The 20,738-nt window shown below is 36.3% G+C and overlaps 1 long non-coding RNA gene across 1 annotated transcript; it reads right to left on the bottom strand.

The window, feature by feature from the left end:
- Positions 1-1,644: 1,644 nt before the first annotated feature.
- On the bottom strand, positions 1,645-19,884 carry LOC142634190 (uncharacterized). The gene is made up of 4 exons (XR_012844074.1): positions 19,757-19,884; positions 19,426-19,658; positions 18,004-18,066; positions 1,645-1,844 (listed from the first exon to the last, which is right to left on the bottom strand). It is a non-coding gene; the product is annotated as an uncharacterized LOC142634190 (long non-coding RNA).
- Positions 19,885-20,738: the final 854 nt, after the last annotated feature.

Here is a 20,738-nt window from a genome sequence, read left to right as displayed (position 1 = left end):
AAAATAAAAATAAAAAATATATATTTAATACCACCAAAAAAAAAAAAAAAAAATATATATATATATATATATATATATATATATATATATATATCTTTTGCCAAAAACTGTTCTTATGGTTGAGTATAATTGATGGAAAAAAAATTGTGAATTTATGTAAATTAATTGGTAATTATTCATAATTTACCGTATAAGATGGATGGGTATAATTGATAGAGAAAAATTAATCGGTCTAAGTAAAATTAACTTGTAATTAATCACAATTTACCATGCAAGATAGTTATAGTAAAAATTGTGATTTTTTTAAAGAAAGTTACAACCTAAGGCATTTGTTCCTAAAAATAACTTTTTATCATCAGATTAAGGCACCAAATAGTTTTTGGTATAGCAGAGATTAAATTTCAGATCTCATATACAACCATTAAAATTTTCACTAGTTGAACTAACTGAAATCTACGTAATTTTTGTTTCTTAACATAAAAAGAAATCTTATATAAAAAACCACTGATTTAATTTTATACAAGATATAACTTTTACTTTAACTTAATTTAAATGTATATATATGTGTGTGTGTGAAACTTTCTTTTGAAGACTTAAATTTCGATTTTTACTCCCCACAATCTATTAGTACTTATACTTTTATAATTACTATAGCAAAAAGGCTACCAAAGATTAAAGAGAATAACAATGCTAGGAAAAAGTTTCAAATGAATAAGATATTTGTACTTAACCAAAATTCAAAAGGAGAAAAAGTTAGTTAGGTTGGAGAGAGAGAATCATTGGAGAATAAACTTGACCGTTTTTCTATAATTTATAATAAAGAAAACCCTTACTTTACTCTTTATTCCTTTCTCTTTTTTTTTTTTTTGATCCCCTTTCCTCATTTTATTTAAATATTGTTTTAGCTTTATTATTTTTCTCTCTCCACAAATTTGTTTTTTCCTCCCTTAGACTTTCTTAGTTTTAGAATTTTCTCTTCTTCTCTGTTACAAACAAATCACAAAATCACCAATTAACCATTCACAATTCCAACACTCTCTCTCCAAGGCAACAAAATGTCATCATCTTCAAAGAAGGAACAATGGCCTCTTCATCTTCTTAAGAGGCATTCATCAACTTAACATAGTTAACCTCTGTTCATTTATTACTCTAATTCTGGTTATTCTGTTGTGGGGTCGAATAGTTGTTCATTGACTTAAAGAACATTCCCCTTCATCTTGGACTTTGTTTCTAGTGATTTCACTTTTTTTTTTTTTTGCTTGATGTTGTTAATCCAAGGGTTTTGAGATGCGTTTAGCTAAAATTTTGCCAAAATGTAAAAATACATAACCTATGATAATGCTCTAAATAAGTTTAATTAGAGCTGAGTATTAAAAGTTTAAGATTTATTGATTTAATATTATTTCAATTAGGAATTGGGATCTAGCTCACAACCAAGCTAGATTTCAAGTTCAAACTTGGTTCATTTCTTACCGAACCAATTCAAGTTTATTCACAAGTTGCTTTATAAATTTATTCTCTCTATATAAAGTAAAAAATATAAAATTTATTACTTCTTCACAAATCTTAAATCTACACTAATAGTCAATAACTATATTATTGCTAAAATTTTTTTTTTTTTTTTGGTAAATACGGATTGCTGGAATTAGATAGAAATAACTTCGGTACAAGATATTCCCTCTTTATCAAGGTGACATAGCTGATCCACCACAGGCAGTGAATTAATAAACAAAATATAAGCATCAACACTAGTGCTACCTATTCTAGCCAAAGCATCTACGCATCGGTTTGCTTTTCTATAAACATGTTCCACTTGCAGATTGTTAAAGCTCCTCAGCATGTTCCTGTAGTGAGTAGAGGTTCAAGTGAGAAATTACTATAGTTAACTAGTTAGAATAGCTTTCAATTATGAACAAATAAAAATTATATTCACCAATCTTATTTGTAAATAATTAAATTTTAAAAAGAAATGTACTATGTAATGGAATATTTATATTTACCAGTAAATTATAAATAATAATTTGATATTATATAAACTTATTTAAAAATTTAGATAATTAATTTCAAGAGTTATATAATGATATTTAATACACATACACTAATAAACATATAATATAATATATAGTCAAACCAAGTTTCATATTCACCAATTTTTTCATAAACATATTATTATGTTTGGTTTTAGTTTGTTGAATAGTAGGTCCTATAAGTAAAATTAAGTGCAGCATGTTTTTAAATAATCAAATATAAACAGTCTTTTTTTCGAGCTAAGCATAAATAATTTGATTGGTTCATTTATGACTTTGATGGTTTATCAATGGTATGTTTGAAAATGTGACTAGTTAACATAGAAAATTTATATATATATATATATATAACCAAAATTGAGAGAAAATTCAATTAGATTTCAAATTGAATTTCAATTAGAGTTTAATTTGGGCCCATGTGTATTGTCTATGTTTTTTAATTTTTGTTCCAAATGAATTAATAAAGCATAAAAAAAACAAGTAAATAAACCATTAAAAAAAACATAATCATATATCTAACTCTATATATAAAATTGAAAGAAAAGAGAGTTTGAATGATTTTACTTTAATGAGCCATTTTTTGTGTAAATAAAAATAATTCAAATTTATAAGCCACTTATAATGTTATGAATATTTACTATCTGTTACTAGCTAGGTAAGTAGGTAGAAACATATATATTATATTCATGTGTCTGTATTAACAATGATTATTTTTAATTGTATCAAACATATGCATGGTTATAAACTAATTATAATTATAATTAGTGTTTGAGATAAAGTGATTCCTTTCCGCGAGTTAAAACATTAAAAAGAAAAATCTAATGTCGCGTTTGACACGAGAGAGAGAGAGAGATAGAGAGAGAGAGAGAGAGAGAGAGAGAGAGAGAGAGTATTATTTATCAAGTTCGTTTGGGAACAGCTTATAATAAGACCCATAAATAATAACAAAAATAAATTAAAAACTCTAATCACTTCCCAAGCACACTTATCGTATTGTTGGTTGCATTGTGGCTTTTATACTCAAAAGTCAAATTACTTTCCTTTTAGTACCGAAGCCGCCATTCAAATCCAAATTGTAGTAGGTAAGCTATGAGAGATGGAGAACACTGTATATAGTTTATGGCAAAAGTGGTACAGTCTATTAGCAGGAATAGAAAAACTATATCCCACTTTTTGTCCTCTTCTTTCTTTTTCAATAATTGTGTTATGCCATGAATATGATTTTTTTTTTTTAAATTCATTTTTAAACCTAGATTATTTTATATGAAATTTTTAATAAATACAGTTAGTAAAATATAAAGTGGAACACAAAAATTGTGACAAAAAAATTTGTATTCAACATATTACCTTATATATCTTAGATTCCTCGATTGAATTCAAATACTTCTTCTAAAAGCTTAAAAAATAAATAAATACACACTTGATTGTATTGACTAAACAAACACAAAATATGTTATATTTAAAAAAAAAATTAAATGTAATACAAATATGTGTTTGAATTTAATTTAACAACCTAATATATTACTATTATACATAAGATATTGAATCTAATTTTTGTCCTTTGTCCTTCCTTAAAAAAAAATTGTCCTTTGTCATCTATTCTGATCCATTTTTCTTTGGGCTCCAACACTCAAGAGCTCAAGCCCAATGACCCAGGATTGCAAACTAGTAGCATGGGCATTTTGATCGATGTCATATTGTGTATTTGTGAGCAACAAAGCTCAGTACAGAAGGTCAAAATAGGGACCACAAAAAGAAGAGATCCCACATAAAATCCAAGGGTTCCAAGTCCACCCAAAAACAGCGCATATTGCAAATTTATGCTCAATTAACCAATGAGCGCCTAGAATTGGGTGGTCCTGGTCCAGTCTGTGTTTATATATAATTTTTTGAATAAACAGTAATAGTTATTAGAACACACACGAAAATAATAATAATATTGTTTTAAACCAGGTTTATAATACATTATATAACTAGAGTATAACTGTAAAATAGTTTAACCTTCACCAAAGAAGGAGAAGGCAAAAAGAACTATATATATATATATATATATATATATATATATATATATAGTTATTTTTGATTCCTCCTTCTTTGGTGTAAATTTTTTTGGACTGTCATCATGGTGTAAATTTAGTATTAGACTATTGGTGGTGGATAGAATTAGATTATATTACACGAATGTACATAATTTTAAGATCATTGCCGAGGTATTTTACTTGAATTTGCTTGTTCAATGAACCTCTTGAAACCACTTGCTGCATCTGATATTAATATAGCTTGCCAATCCTCAATCTTTGCCGAGGTGATTTACTTGATGGATAGGAAGATGATTATTAATAGTGAGGTGGTGAATGTGGGTAATTTAATTTAAATGAGTTAGACATGGTAAATAATAATTACATATTAATTGTAGGGTCATTGGGCCCAAGAATATGTGTGGTGTGGCCGAAGAGTATTCTTTGAGCTAAAGGCCCAATCCGAGGACACTGAATGGTCCGAGGATATATGAATGTCAACTCATCAAGCAATACTAAATAGTAAAGAGGTAATTCCTGAACAAGTATGTCTAAAAAGATAGTTTGAGGAAAATTATGTCCTCGGCTATGTAAAGTTGAGGTAGGTGAAGGGCTGGTTAACATCCACATGCAATGTTCTAGAAAATCCTATAAGTAAGGGTAAACAAAGTAAATGTGGAATTTAAGAAGAAGGGCGGTGGAATATCTAAGATAAAACTGTTACCACCGCCCCCGCATTGAATGCTCTGCAACTGCTATTCTGGCCACATTAATGGGAAAATGAGACTTGAGCATCAGAGTTTAGCCTGGCTCCTATCTCCAAAGACTTCAGGGGACATGGATGAGACAAGTATCTAAACCAGCAATCTAACCCTGACGTGGATGATGAAGAGGAAAAGAAGGAGGGGATATAAAAGGAAGAAGGGACCTTCAGCAAAGGGGATTGAGAAGAAAGAGAGAAAAAACACTGTATACCTCACTATCCATAACTGTAATCTATCTTGGGAAGAAATAATATAAATCATCCTCGGCTTATGTCTAAGGAGAAGATTTTTTCATATAAACAGTTCCTTGTGTGTATCATTGTGATCAAAGCCCATCATTTTTGTTATCTAACATCACTAGAACCTAGATTTCAAGCCTACTCTCTACAAATTTTATTGTAAAAGGCCTTTCAGGCCCATCCCCTTCTGACTGTGGGTTCGGGCCAAATTGTGTCTTTACAATTGGCGCCATTTGTGGAAAATCTTGTGTTTTAGGAGGTTTAGCATGATGGTAAGCTCAGGTCCACACCGTGCAGAGTCTGTGGGGTCCCAGCATGAGGATCATTCTTTGCATCTTAAGCAAGATGAGGACCAAGAGAGTAGTGTACATACAATGCACACTAGCAGAAGTAGGAGTCATTCACGAGGTGGAAACAGAGTTCTTTACGAGGAAAATGCTAAAGCCATGCAGAAGGAAATTGACCACTTGAAGAAGAAGTTACGCCGTAAAGGCGAAGGTGAACTCCTTCCTTTTCTGACCCTTCTTCTGAAGGCTTTAGGGATGGTAGTTACAGGCCAAGGTCAAGAACTCCCCCGGATAAGTCTTTCTCCTATGAGGAAGACAACTTGCATGAACGTAAGGGTAAAAAAACCATTTCTAGGGGCTTGGGCTTGGGAAATGATGCTATGGGTAGGGTATTACATCAAATTTCCAAGTCACCCTTCACGCGCAGGGTGGAAGAAGGGAAGCTTCCTCGGCGCTTCACACAGCCAGCTTTCACCATTTACAATGGTCGAATAGATCCTGTGGAGCATGTGAGTCATTTCAAATAGAGGATAGTGGTGCATTCTAAGAATGAAACATTAGTATGCAAAGTCTTACCCTCCAGCCTAGGACCTGTGGCGATGAGGTGGTTTGATGGCTTAAGGGCAGGTTTTATCAATTCTTTCAGGGAACTTACTAGGGCATTTGGTTCTCATTTCATCACATGCAGTAGAGTTCCTCAGCCCTTGGATTCGTTATTATCCATGGCCATGAGAGAAGGGGAAACCATGAAAACATACTCAGATAGATACTGGGAGATGTTCAATGAGATTGATGGGGACTTTGATGACATGGTGATAAGAACCTTCAAGGTCGGCTTACTTGCAAAGCACGACTTGAGGAAATCTTTGACCAAAAAGCCTGTAAAGAGTGTACGTCGCTCATGGATCGTATTGATGTATATAAAAGGGTTGAGGAAGATCAACAGCAAGGTAAAGGAAAGGCGAAGTTTATCCCTCAGGAGAGGAGGGATTTCAGGTCGGACAAATACAACAATATCAGGCCCCGAAGAGATTTTGCCTGACAAACTGGCCCTAACACTTCTCAAGTGGTTAATACCATCTTTAGGGAGCCAGTGCATCAGCTGTTGGAGAAAATCAAGAATGAACCATACTTTAAGTGGCCCAATAAGATGGTGGGGGACCCCATGAGGCGCAACTAGAACCTCCATTGCTAGTATCTCCAAGAGAGGGGTCATACCACTGAGGATTGTCGAACTCTATGGAACCATTTGGAGCAGTTGGTTAAGAAGGGAAGATTAAAGCAATTATTGTATCGGCCTAATGGGTAGAGAAACCACTCAGGGGCGATGAACCAGGGCAGCACTTCATCAAGGCCTCCTCTAGGCACGATCAATGTTATTTTTGCTGCACCCAGAAGAATTGGCTCTCATCCTTCTAGGGTGATGTCTGTAGCTCGGACCCTAGTAGAGGATTCTAGGTCTGAGCCGAAAAGGATTAAAGGGAATATCCTACCAATTTTAGGTTTCTCAGAAGAGGACAAGATCGGGACTATCCAACCACATGATGATGCTTTGGTGGTTACGTTGAGGATAGGGGGTTACGATGTGAGGAGGGTAATGGTTGATCAGGATAGTGGTAAAGATATCATGTACCCTGACTTGTTCAAAGGGCTAAACTTAAAGCTTGAGGATCTTACAACTTATGATTCGCCCTTAATAAGCTTTGAGGAGAAGGCTGTCATACCAAAGGGGAAAATTAGGTTGCCTGTTCAACAGGCCCAGAAGTGGTAAACGTTGATTTCATTGTGGTAGACGCCTATTCTCCCTACACGGCCATTGTGGTAAGACCTTGGTTGCATGCTCTGGGTGTCGTGTCCTCAACTTTACATGTCAAAATTAAATTTCCATCTGGGGATCAGATCGAGGAACTGCTTAGGAGTCAATCTGTGGCTAGACAATGCATGGCGGCTGCAATTCTGCATCAACCTGGGCCGAAGTCCTCAGCCTCAGCTGAGGGAAGGCCATAGCAATCAATGTCTCTGGCCACGCCCAAGGTACCATCGGTAGAAGAACCTGTGTGTGAAGCATTGGAGAAGATTTTTATAGGTGACGACCTTGAAAAATTCTTTCAGGTAGAAGTTCAGTTGCCACTTGAAGAAAAAGCAGAGCTGGTTATATTTTTGAAGAAGAATGTGGATGTATTCGCATGGAATGCTTATGAGGCTCCCGAGGTTGATCCGAGTTTCATTTGTCATCATTTGAATGTCAATCCAACTGTGATGCCAAGGAGGCAACCACCTCGGCGTTCCTCTAAAGAGCATTCCGAGGCTGTTAAGGAAGAGGTTCTCAAGCTGAAGGCTGGTGCTATCAAAGAGGCATTTTATCCTGAATGGTTAGCTCATACAGTGGTAGTAAAGAAAAACAATGGGAAGTGGAGAGTATGCGTGAACTTCATAGATTTAAACAAGGCTTGTCCTAAAGATTCTTTCCCAATGCCTCGGAAAGATCAGTTGGTGGATGCTACTATTGGGCATCCTCAGATGAGTTTTTTAGATGCATTTCAAGGTTATCACCAAGTACCTTTAGCTTTTGAGGACCAGGAGAAGACTGCATTTGTCACTCCTACGGGAGATTACCATTATAAGGTAATGCCTTTCGGTTTGAAGAACGCAGGGGCTACTTATCAATGGATGATGACTACGATGTTTGAGCCACAACTGGGAAAGACTATCGAAGTATATGTGGATGACATGGTGGTGATAAGTAAAGCAGTTTCCATGCATGTGGAGGATCTGTATGACACTTTTCAGACACTAAAGAGGTACAAGTTGCGACTTAATGCCTCTAAATGTTCTTTTGGTGTAAGATCAGGTAAATTTCTAGGCTACATGGTATCTCACCGAGGGATTGAAGTTAATCTAGCTCAGATCAAGGCAATTAACAACTTGCAGCCACCTCGGAATCCCAAAGAGGTTCAGAGGTTGACAGGGATGACTGCTTCCCTCAATCAGTTTATTTCTCTGTTCGCGGATAGGTGCAGTAATTTCTTCTAGTTGTTGAATAAGTGGAAGGAATTTGAGTAGACCGAGGAGTGTGCTTCGGCTTTTCAACAACTTAAGGAGTACCTTTCACTACCACCCATTATGTCTCGGCTAGAAATTGATGAAGTTCTGTTCGCATATATTGCGGTGGCTAATCATGCCGTTAGTTTGGTTCTTATACGAGATGATAATAATGTATAGAGACCAGTTTATTACGTGAGCAAGTCTCTGCATGAGGCAGAGGTGCATTACTTACCATTGGAAAAAGCAATCCTAGCAGTGGTGCACGCTACGCGTAAGCTTCCCCATTACTTCCAATCTCATACAATTGTTGTTTTAACTAAACTCCCTCTTAAGTCTATACTTCGGAGTGCTGACTACACGGGAATGATTGCCAAATGGGGTACCATCCTAGGGGCTTTTGATATCAAATATATGCCTCGCACCTCTGTAAAGGGACAAGTCCTTACTAATCTAGTAGCAGAATTTGCTGAGCCCTCATTAGAAGAGAATATTAAGGGATTGGACATGGATGAAAAATCAATTGGCATGATCTCGTGCAAAGAACCTTCGTTATGGAAAGTGTATGTGGACGGAGCAGCGAATCAAAGAGGATCAGGTGTGGGGCTAGTTCTGGTGTCCCCTAAGGGAATTACTTTTGAGAAATCCCTAAAACTGGGGTTCTCGGCCACCAACAATGAAGCAGAATATGAAGTTTTACTAGTAGGGATGGACATGGTTTAGAAAATGGGTGGAAAAAAAGTACAAATGTTTTTGGATTTATAATTGGTGGTAGGCCAAGTGGAAGGGAAGTTAGAGGCAAGAGATCCAAGAATGCAAGGATACCTAATCTGGGTCAGGTATATACAGTCCAAATTTCAGTCTTTTTCCTTATTACGTGTATCCAGGAGTGGGAATACCCATGCTGACTCTTTGGCCACACTTTCGACATCCTCAGCGCAAAGCCTACCTTGGGTCATCCTTATTGAAGATCTATGTAAATCCACTGGGACGAATAGCAACGCCATCAGAATTCATCAAATTAGGGTGGGACATAGTTAGATGGATCCTATAGTATCCTTCCTTAAAGATGATGTCTTGCCCAAAGAAAAGCCTGAAGCAGATAAAGTACGCAGGAAAGCATCTCGGTTATGGCTATCTGAGGACCAGAAATTGTATAAACGCTCTTTTTCAGGACCATATTTGCTGTGTATATACCCAGATGCAACAAAATTACTTTTGGAAGAGTTATATGAAGGGATTAGCGGAAGTCACACAGGAGGAAGGTCTTTATATCATATACCTTTTACACAAGAGTATTGGTGGCCCAATATGCAGAGGGAGGCACAAGATTATGCAAAGAGATGTGACCAATGTCAAAAATTTGCTCCCAACATCCATCAACCAAGGGGTATCCTTAATCCTCTATCTAGTCCTTGGCCTTTTGCTCAATTGGGCTTGGACATTGTAGAGCCTTTCCTAAAAGCAGTAGGGAATAGGAGGTGGCTGCTCGTTGGAACAGATTATTTCACTAAGTGGGTTCAAGCTGAGCCATTATCAAATATTAGAGATGTGGAAGCCAAGAAGTTTATCTGGAAAAACATTATCACCAGGTTCGGAATCCCTCACACTCTCCAGATAATGACCTACAATTTGATAGTAAGGCCTTTAGAAGATATTGTTGTGATCTAGGCATCACGAATAGATATTCCACTCCAGCATATCCGCAAGGGAATGGGCAAGCCGATGCAGTCAATAAAGTTATAGTTAATGGGCTCAAAAAAAGACTTGATGATGCTAAAGGGAGATAGGTGGAAGAATTTCCATATGTCTTGTGGACGTATCGAACTACACCTCGAATATCCACTAGAGAGACACCCTTCTCTATGACTTATGGAGCTGAGGCTGTAATCCCTCTGGAAATTGGATTCTCGACACTAAGGACGAGCTTTTTCATCCCTGGTAGTAATGACAATTTATTAGAAAAAAACTTAGACTTAGTTGAGGAACGGCAGGAGAATGTCATGGTTCAGTTAGCTTATTATCAACACCAACTCAAGCAGGGGTATGATTCCCATGTGAAGCTACGACCACTTGCACCTAGAGATTTGGTACTAAGGAAAGTTTTAGGTACTGCAAAAAACCAGCATGGGCCTAACTGGGGCCTAACTGGGAAGGACCTTATTATATTACCTCAGTTGCAGGCATAGGGGCATACTATCTTGAAGATCTAGATGAACATGTTATACAACGTCTCTGGAATATAAATAACCTACAAAGGTACTATTATTAAATGAAAATCACTTCTACCATTTTATTTCTATTGACACAGTGTTGCGTTGATTATCATTTTTCTAAGTATCAAACTGAAGTTTGGTCATGCCTAGCTCCTCGGACCACATACCATGTATAAATTGATATTTTATTAAGTGTTGAATAGAACCTTAGTTATGTTTAGTCCTCGGATCATCTACTTTGGGGAAATTAACACTTCAGTTTTTTTTTCTAAGTATCAAACTGAAACTTGATCATACCTAGCTCCTCGGACCAGATACCTTGTATAAATTGATATTTTATTAAGTGTTGAACAGAACCTTAGTTATGTCTGGTCCTCGGATCATCTACTTTCGAGAAATTAACACTTCAGTTCATTTTTCTAAGTATCAAACTGAAGCTTGGTCATGCCTAGCTCCTTGGACTATATACCTTGTATAAATTGATATTTTATTAAGTGTCGAACAGAGCCTTAGTTATGTCTAGTCCTCAAATCATCTACTTTTGGGAAATTAACACTTCAGTTCATTTTTCTAAGTATCAAACTGAAGCTTGGTCATGCTTGGATCCTCGAACCACATACCTTGTATAAATTGATATTTTATTAAGTGTTGAATAGAACCTTAGTTATGTGTGGTCCTCAGATCATCTACTTTGGAGAAATTAACACTTCAATTCATTTTTTTAAAGTATCAAACTGAAGCTTGGTCATGCCTGGATCCTCAGACCACATACCTTGTATAAATTAATATTTTTATTAAGTGTTGAAAAAAACCTTAGTTATGCCTGATCCTCGGATCATCTACTTTGAAGAAATTAACACTTCAGTTCATTTTTCTAAAGTATCAAACTAAAGCTTGGTCGTGCCTGAATCCTCAGACAACATAGCTTGTATAAATTAATATTTTTATTAAGTGTTGAACAGAACCTTAGTTATGCCTGGTCCTCAGATCATCTACTTTGGAGAAATTAACACTTCAGTTCATTTTTCGAAAGTATCAAACTGAAGCTTGGTCGTGCCTGGATCCTCAGACCACATACCTTGTATAAATTAATATTTTTATTAAGTGTTGAACAGAGCCTTAATTATGTCTAGTCCTCGGATCATCCACTTTGGGGAAATTAACACTTCATGTCATCCATATATCTTATGTATGTTGATATTCTATTGGGCACGGGTTAAAATTTAATTATGTTTAATCCTCGGTCAGTTTATGTTTAACATGGATCTAGGCCTAAGCTTGCCATTCTGCTTGCAAATCTTGAAGACTCCCAAAATAGTGATAAATGGACAGAAGTTCATGAGCATCACTTAAAGCATTTGCAAGTATATTGAACATATTTATTGCCTAATTCATGCAAGATTGCTTCCTTAGAATTGCTAATTAATTTATGGAAGGAAATAGACTATTGTTCTATTGTGGCAAGCAAGCATCAAGTAAGATGAAAAAGATAACAAATATAGAAAAAAGAAGGGCAATAAATTTTAAACCCATAGTAGAAATAACTTGCTTCTTTTTTTCATTGATTTGAAATTCTTTGGAAGTACATTTACTTGCAAGTTGTCAAAATTACATTGAATAAAGATAAAAAGAAAAGTTGGAGAGAAGAGGAGCATTCATGGCTTCAGCTTTATCTTTAGATAACCTTTAGGATCTTTTGGAAGCTAAGGTTGCGCCAAAGAGTCCGCAACTATCCCTTTGCCTTTCGGATCTTCCTCTATGGTTATGGGAACTGTCGCTAAGACAAGCTCCAGTGCTTCGTTGGTCTTTTTGTCCTGGGAAGATTCCTTGGGATCACTGGGAGGCTGTGTATCCTCATATGCCACCCCTACTGTTGGTTCAGCATGTTTTTGAGGCTGACTTTCAGTGGAGACAGGGTCTTCAACCACATCACCTTGTTTATCCTCTGCTCCGTGAATGGCAGCACCATCCTTGGTTTGGGGAGGGGCAGAAGTTCGGATGGCTGGAGGGAAGTAGACATTTTCTGTCTTCCAAAGGTTGGAAAAAGCATCAATCCCAGCTTGGGAAAGTGCCTCATTCCATACTTGGAGGCAATAATGCCTACATACCTCCGAGACTTGAGCTTTAAATTTTCGGTGGTCTCTACCACTCCGACTTTATAGCCCTCTTGCTCAGCTTGATCCTTTGCCTTCTCAGCCTCCTCTTTGGCCTTGGTAGCCTCTTCTTTGGCTTTGATGGCCTCCTCCTTTGCCCGCTCAGATTCCTTTAAATCTTTCTTGAGGTCTTCAATCAACTTCTTTGCTGCAGCATAATCCTCGTCGGCTTGTTTAAGCTGTAGTCTTTGGGTCTCGGCCTGCCTCTCGGCTACTTTTAAAGCAGCCTTAGAGCTCGATCTTTCATTCTTAGCTTTGTTCAAACTAGTCGTGACCTCTTGTACTTTTTTGACCTTTATATCAAGGATCCTCTGGGCGTTGTTGGCCCTTAATTCTTCAGCCTTGAAGGATTTGTATGTGCTAATAGCGATCTCCTCAACCTTGTGAGTAGACTAGACAGCCTATACACGAGAGATAGTAAAGCAAGAAGGCACAGTTAAAAATTTTAAGCATAATAAAAAAAAATAAAAAAAAATGGTTGAATGGGACTCTTACCATAGCAAGCTCCTTCTTTAAAGTCATGAAGACATTCTGGTCCCTCATTCGCCTGAGCTCACCCATGTCCTCGAGCAATAAAAGGGCTTGCTCCAGAGCATCTGCTACGCAGGCAACTGTCCTTGTGTTAGAACTCCTAATGGATGCATTGGCGGTAACCGCATGGTCATCCATGATCATTGGGGGTGCCCAAATTGGGGAGGTTACAGGTGCATGAGTCTCGGCCTGTCTTTTTGACCTCGTCTGCATTATGCGAGCCTGTTTTCCTCCCTTTGGGGGCTCCAGCTCCTTGGGAAGGGCGTCTTTCCCTCCCTCAAGCACATCCTTCACCTTTTGCTGATCCCTTTTGCTCCTATGATCAGTTGGTCGATGCGTTGGGATTGGACAGGTGGAGGAAAAGGAAGGTTGGATTGAGGGACTTTCTCGGTACCTCTATCTTTGGACTTGGTTTGAGGTACCTTTAGAAGTTCTTGGGTCCCCATTTGAGCTTCCAGCACATCTTTAAGACTTTGTCTAAGCTTACGTTGGATGCCCATTATGTCAGATTGTTGGGTGTCGCCTTGTGGGGGATTTGAAGAGGATGTGCCGAGGACAACAACTTGGTCTTTAAGGGAAGGGGTTGATTGAAAACTTCAAACTCGACCTCAGAATCTAATACTTCAACAATCTCTTCTTCTTCCTTTATACTAGGTTGAGAAGAGGTTGCTTCGCTAGATGTGTGTTGAGTTGGAAGAGGGACGAGGGGAATATCGTCTAGTATAGGTTGTAAGGGTTGTATGAGTTGTGTGATAAGGGTAGCTTGAGAAATAGGAACTCCCTCAGGTAACAGAAAATCTTCGACAGCAACACTTATCTGGTGTAAGCGTAGGTCCTTGACTCTGATCACGCACTTCGGGGCCTGGAAAGCTTTGGATATAGGTTCGTAGCCAAGGATTAAACAAGCTGCTCGGAGTTGATTGTTTGTGTGCACAAATACTTCAGCCTGCAGTATTTTGTCTAATCTTGCGAAATCAACAAGATGAGGATGGCGATCCACTGCGTGTGTGTCTGCAAAATTGTTGAGAAGAAAAACAAAGTTAGAATAAGTAAATGTTTTATATAAACCTAGGTTTAAAAAGAATGGTTATGAACAGTTCAACCGGATCCAAAACTTCACCTGGTTTCCCCTCCCTTGTTGGACAGGGCATGCCGTCGTGCCAATCCTCTGATATGATTAGGAAGTCATTTTTCATACCCTTGTTGGATTCAATGAGGCATTGGATTAATCTAACTTCTGGATACCTAGATTTTAGGTAATATCCACCTTGTTTCTTTAGGAAGTGAAGGTTATAAACCTAGTTCACATCATGATGGGTGAGTCCTAGGTTCATCTTTTCATTTAAGGCATCTATGGAACCCAGAATCCTAAACATGTTTGGGGCGCATTGGGTAGGAGCTAATCTAAACGCAGTAAGGTAATCCCTGGTAATGGTCCCCATTGGGATTTTCATCCCTTTTTCTATGAATGCTATCATCGGGATTATTACCTCTCCCGTTTGTCTTTTTTCATACTACTCCTTTTCTGTATAGTATGTAACAGACACCCCAGTGGAATTCTGTACTTAGCCTTAAATTGTCCTATTTTTTCGTCTGAATCTACTAGGGATGAAAATCTACCCATTTGTGGGAGCAAGGTGTGGGTATGGTGGAAGAACTAAGAAAATAGATGAGTAGAGGATAAAGAAACACAAGAGAAAGAAGGAAGAAAAAAGATGATGAAAAAGAGAATTTGGGAGAACTTACTTTAAAATGACAAAGTCACCTCGGCCCAATACTTGGTAAATGTGAAGGCGCGTGTAGATTGCAAAGGGTGGCAGATACATTGAACGAGTGTTTTAGTGTGTAAAAAAGGTTTTGAATTGTTAGTATTTATATCAATGGGAATTATGAAGCGGGAAAATTCCCGCCTATGTCCCAATGCAACCCTCAACCGTTAGATGCGCGTCATGTCGCTAAGCGTGGGGAACAGAGAGACGTTAGAATTTAATTTGGGGACGCTCCGCATGCCAAAATGTCAAGAATGTGCGCTGGGCAGTTCAAAAGTCATCATCCCTGTCAGCAAAGATGTGTGGTGTACACAAGTTAACGGTAACAGATGTCGAGATCCTCCTTTCCTCCCGAGGTAGCAAAATGAGAATCTCGATGGGCTATTGTAGGTCATTGGGCCCAGGAATATGTGTGGGGTGGCCCAAGAGTATTCTTTGGGCTAAAGGCCCAATCCGAGGACACTGAATGGTCCGAGGATGTATGAATGTCAACTCATAAAGCAATACTAAATAGTAAAGAGGTAATGCCTGAACAAGTATGTCCAAGAAGATAGTTCGAGGAAGGTGAAGGGCTGGTTAACATCCACAGACAATGTTCTAAAAAATCCTATAGGTAAGGGTAAACATGGAAGATAAGAAGAAGGGTGGTGGAATATCTAAGATAAAGTTGTTACCACCGCCCCCGCATTGAATGCTCTGCAACTGCTATTCTGGCCGCATTAACGGGGAAGTGAGACCTGAGCATCAGAGTTTAGCCTGGCTCCTGTCTCCAAAGACTTTAAGGGAGGTGGATGGGACAAGTATCTAAACCAACAATCCAACTCTGACATGGAGGATGAAGAGGAGAAGAAGGAGGGGATATAAAAGGAAGAAGGGACCTTCAGCAAATGGGATCAGGAAGAAAGAGAGAAAAAACACTGTATACCTCACTATCCATAACTGTAATCTATCTTGGGAAGAAATAATATAAATCATCCTCGGCTTGTGTCCGAGGAGAAGATTCTTTCATATAAACAGTTCCCTGTGGGTATCATTGTGATCAAAGCCCATCATTTTTGTTATCTAACATCACTAGAACTTAGATTTCAAACTCACTCTTTACAAATTTTATTGTAAAAGGCCTTTCAGACCCATCCCCTTCTGACTGTGGGTTCGGGCTAAATTGTGTCCTTACATTAATAATGTGAGAGGTAATCTTTTGCTGACCGATAGATTTAATGAGAATCAATGGTCTAAAATGGGTGTAACTATAGTCGAGTTACATCAGGTTTAACTTAAACTCATCTTATATATATATATATATATAAAGAGAGAGAGAGAGAGAGAGAGAGAGAGAGAGAGGAAATGCTAACGAATGGTCTTACGGTAATGGTTAATAATCCATTTTAAAAAAAAAATTATGGGAAAAAAAAAGCAATTAATGTTAATATATATAAAGGTTAAAGAAAGTTCAATTAAAACTTGAATTTAGAATTCAGTTTTGCGCTGTGTCTAAATTTATGCGATGATATTACACCATAATTATCTACTTAAGTTTTTAAATTTTTGTACTAAATGAAGTTAATGAGTGCAAAATACTAAGAATCTAATATTAATGAACTATAAATTTTTATTTTTTAAATCGCATATACTCAATAAAAATCACCACACATTCTATCTTATTAAAAATTATAAAAAAAAAAATTATCATGAGTAGTATTAAATTTAGGTAAGAATTTTAATAGGTGACTAATTATGTTTACTTTTTTTAAATGACTAATTATTTATATTTTTAAGATAAAACTTGTGTTTAATTTTAAATGTGTCTATATGTATGCATGTGTTACATGCTATTTTTATAAAAATAATTTGACTAATTATTTATATTTTATAATAAAAATTTTGCTTAATTTTAAATGCATATCCATGTATTTGCATGGATTATGTGCTAGTCCATATATATAAGAGAAAGTCCAATTAAAATTTCAAATTAAAGTCCAATTTTGCGCCATGTATCCGAAATTATTTATTTTTAGAGATAGTTTTATTTCCTAATTTTAGAATCATAAATATTCATCTACGTGAGTTATTAACTACAAAAATCAATAAGTCTAGAATAAATAAATTGTGAAAAAAAAGTGTTTCACAATAACAAAAATTAAGAAGTAATAAATAAACATGAACTGTTTATATTTTATACCTAAGAACATTCTTACAAGACTTCTTAAAGAGTTAACAAAATATTCTTACAAGAAGTAATATTCTTACAAGACATTTTATACCTAATCAATAGTATTTAAATTATATATATATATATATATATATATAGAAATTATACTATGCATCTTTTTGTATATCTTTAAGTGTATCCATGTTACATGCTACTCTCTCTCTCTCTCTCTCTCTCTCTCTCTATATATATATATATATATATAGTTAAAGCTGAGAGAAAATTCAATTAGATTTTAATTGGATTCTCAATTTTGCGCCATGTATTTTGTTTAATTTTTAATTTGTGCCAAGTGAATTATTGAGTGTAAAAATGGAAGAGTCCAAATTTAATTATATTTCAATTGGATTTCAATTGGAATCCAAATTTTCGCCACATGTCCATCTAAGTTTTTTATTTTTGTGGCAAGTGAATTATTGGATACAAAAACTAAAGAGTCTAAAACCAATTAAAATCTAAATTATATATATATATATATATATATATATATATATATATAATGAGAAACCATTAGATATTTTAAAAATGTATTGTTTAAAAAAATTATAAACTAACACTATGTATAATTTGAACTTATATGCATACGGCTACACACTAGTTTGTGTAATATAAGACAAAACAGTAAAAAACTAATTTATTTTTAAAAGTAAAAAAAAAAAAAAAAAAAAAAAAAAGAAGAAGAAGAAGATAATTTAAGTAAAAACCTAGCTTATAATGGTTTCGTAAGTTTGTCACCAAGATAAGTTACCTCAACTACGCCTTTGTCCTTACTAAAGTCAACAACCTCTAAAGTGTGCCATGGATTGGTCCCCTTCAAAAAAAAAACAAATATATGTAAATCTTTCCTCTCAAAAACACGAAGTCACTCTATTCACTCAGTGGAGGATGTTAAAAAGGAAAGGTAGCTCAAGTTGGAGCTAGAAAATCTCATGGATAAGGAAGAGATTATGTGGGCTCAGAAGGCTAGATCTAACTAGATTACTCAAGGAGATAGGAATACTAAGTATTTCCAAACAGTGGTCAAACAAAGAAGGGCTCGAAACAAAATCTTACAACTTAGGACAGCTGATGGTAACTTGACTGAAGACTTAACAGAAATAGAAAGTATGTTAGTAGAGCACTTTAAGGATCAGGTCAAGGAAAATGATACTAAATTAGTAAATCAGCTGCTGGAGGAGCTAACTTCTCTCCCAATCCCCAAGGTTGATCAACATTAGAAGGAGCTGCTTGAAAGACCTGTGACAGATGCATAAATTGAATGGGCAATACACCAATTGGGGCCTCATAAGGCTCCTGATCTAGATAGGATTCCTGTATTTTTTTTATCAGAATTTCTAGAGCACTGTGAGGCAGGACATCAGCAGTTCACACATGCTTTCTTCCACTCAGGTTCTCTCCTCAAATCCCTTAACCAAACCTTCCTTATTCTAATTCTTAAAGTTCACTTCCTTGAAGATGTTTCTCATTTTTGACCTATCAGCCTTTGTAATGTCATTTACAAAATCATTTAAAAAATTCTTTAAATAGGCTAAAGCCTTTTATGGACATGCTCATAACACCCTATCAGAATGATTTCATTCAAGGTCGAAACATCACAGATAGCATACTGTTAGCCCATGAAATCTTTGACACCCTAAGGAAAAAGAAAGGAAGGAAAAAAGGTTATGGTGCCTTAAAAATTTATATGAGTAATGCCTATGATAAGGTCAATTGGAAATTCCTCAAAGCTGTTTTACTCTCTATGAATTTTGGCACAACTTGGGTAAACCGGATAATGGAATGTGTGTCAACTGTTCAGTGCTCCTTACTTGTTAATGGCAGCCCCACAAAACCTTTCCGCCCCTCTAGAGGTCTTAGACAGGGTGAACCTATCTCCCCTTACCTCTTCCTTTTTTGTGCCAATATACTTTCTATAACTCTAACCAAAGAGGAGAACCAAAAGAAAATTAAAGGTGTCAAGATAGGAAGGAATGGTTTTTCATTCACTCACATTTTGTTTGCTAATGATTCCTTCTTTTTCTTCCAAAATGACAAAAGCTCCCTTAATGCCCTCAAAACAACAATCTTGTGGTAGTGCTCCTTATCAGGGCAATCTATAAATTTCAACAAGTCTGAATTGTATTGCTCTCCCAATATTGAGGAGATGATGATGATTATATAGTAAACTTACCTGACAATGTGTTACTGTTACATAGAGATGGAAGAATTTTCTTGAACCAATCCATTTGAACACTTAAAGAGTCGTTTGTAGACACATTATCAATTCCCTTTCGAAGAAAAAAGCAGCATCCAATGCTGTTGCTCCCACAACAGCAAAATTGACTCCTTCTTGAATGCTTGTTACCGTACTCCCATTCTCAAAGCCAAGATGTGGCTTTATCAATGGCAGTTCTAGAGTTTGAGCTGCCAACAAAAAATAAAAAGAAAATCCCATCAACAATAATGTATATATGTGAGGGCAAAGTAAAGATTAAAAAGCTGAGGCTCATCAATTTGCTTACCTGTGAAGTCTAAGACAAGGCGGCCATTACAGCAACGACCTGTGGGGTGAGGAAAATATATATATTTTGCCAAAAACTGTTCTTATAGTTGAGTATGATTGACGGAGAAAAACTTGTGAGTTTCACCGGTAATCCAACAAGAATAAAGGAAGGAAGAAAGCAAACTACCTAATTGTATTATATTTTAAATAGAAAATTTTATATAGTGCGAATAAAAGTTCATACAGCACTTCATGAGTCATCCAGCACTTCATGATGTTTTTCTTTATCAAATAAATTGGACAATAACATTAGTATCACGTATTAATTTTATATTAACATGTGCATTACGTGTTAATATTATAACATTTGGATATATGATTGTGTCGGACTGGTGTTTGTTTGTACGAGTGATTTAGCGAATCATTAGTTCAGTTATGATACAATTACTGAACCAAAAATAAAATGATTTCAAATCTATATAAATTCAAGTTAAATTCATGTTTAATTAATGATGATGCCAAAAATTATTAGTAAGTCACACAGTCCTCACGTGCTTCAGACAAAAACCTGTGAAACAAAGAAGAAGAAGACCTCACAGAGAATATTGGTGTGGTACTAGCCAAAGACCCTCCGAAGGTTAAATTAGAGAACTTTTACAACTCTAGAGTGTTAGAGTTGGAGTATCGCATGTGCACCTTGATTTCTGAGGGTTTTGAGTTTTTATAGTAGTGTAGAGCCGACCTTCGTTTCTTGGTGGAGAAGGTGTTTCCTTATGAGGAAGATCCTTATTAATACACATATTTTGCAGGATCCTTTCCTTGTAGAGACTTCGTTGATTAGGGTTAATCGTAGGATACAAGACATTTCCATATTAGGTTTCTTGGAGATCACTTAGGCCACATAAGTGCCACGTGGCTTTGCTTCTCGTCTCCCTTGCGTCCGTCTTATTGGAATCCGTCCACTATAAAGAGTTCACCCGTCTCCCTGCTTTTCCGTCCGG

This window comes from Castanea sativa, chromosome 5 (genome assembly GCF_040712315.1).
Source record: "Castanea sativa cultivar Marrone di Chiusa Pesio chromosome 5, ASM4071231v1".
NCBI classification, from domain to species: domain Eukaryota; kingdom Viridiplantae; phylum Streptophyta; class Magnoliopsida; order Fagales; family Fagaceae; genus Castanea; species Castanea sativa.
This window is presented reverse-complemented; position numbering and strand designations above follow the sequence as displayed.